At 42.8% G+C, this 849-nt stretch overlaps 1 pseudogene; it reads left to right on the top strand.

Annotated features, from left to right (window-relative positions):
- The first annotated feature begins 425 nt into the window (after positions 1–425).
- Positions 426–541, top strand: LOC121466872 (annotated as a pseudogene).
- The last annotated feature ends 308 nt before the right edge of the window (positions 542–849 follow it).

The raw sequence follows: 849 nt of genomic DNA on the forward strand, positions 1-849 counted from the left end.
CGAAATTAAGCAGCGTCGGGCGCGGTTAGTACTTAGATGGGGACCGCTTGGGAATACCGCGTGTTGTTGGCCTCGTCAACAACTTTTGCTTTTTCCACAACTTTTTGCCTTATGCCGTATGCCGTATGCCGTATGCCTTTCGCCGCTTTTATACTTTTATTTAACGTATTTAAAAGAAATCGTTTTAACCAGCCAGTTCAAATAAAAACTCAGTCCAAGCTTTTGTCGCTTATTCCAAAATTACTTCTTGCACTGCTTTTCACAGCGGCCACGTTCAAACCTTTCCAATAATTTTGTAATGTCATAACGTTTCCATTATTTTCCTAAGGCTTGTGCTAGGTGTGAATAGAAACAAATGGCTGTATCTGCATCTGGGCAGGACCGAAAATCAGGTATAAGGCCAATAACTAAGCCCTGCGACTTTCGCCAACGACCATACCACGCTGAACACATCGGTTCTCGTCCGATCACCGAAAGTAAGCAGCGTCGGGCGCGGTAGTACCCAGATGGGGGACCGGCGAGACACCGCGTGTTGTTAGCCCTCGTCCAGCAACTTTTTGCTTTTGCCACAACTTTTTGCTCTTATGCCATTATACCGTATGCCGTATGCCGTATGCCTTTCGCCGCTTTATACTTTTTATTTGTATTAAAATCGTTTTAACCAGCCAGTTCAAATAAAACTCAGTCCAAGCTTTTCGCTTATTCAAAATTACTTCTTGCACTACTTTCACAGCGATACGTTCAAAACCTTTCCAATGTTTTTATTATTAATAAAGCGTTTCCATTATTGTTTTCCTAAGGCTTGTGCTAGGTGTGAATGAAACAAATGGCTGTATCTGCATCTGAGCA

Source organism: Drosophila elegans, unplaced genomic scaffold (genome assembly GCF_018152505.1).
Source record: "Drosophila elegans isolate 14027-0461.03 unplaced genomic scaffold, ASM1815250v1 contig_141, whole genome shotgun sequence".
Classification (NCBI taxonomy): domain Eukaryota; kingdom Metazoa; phylum Arthropoda; class Insecta; order Diptera; family Drosophilidae; genus Drosophila; species Drosophila elegans.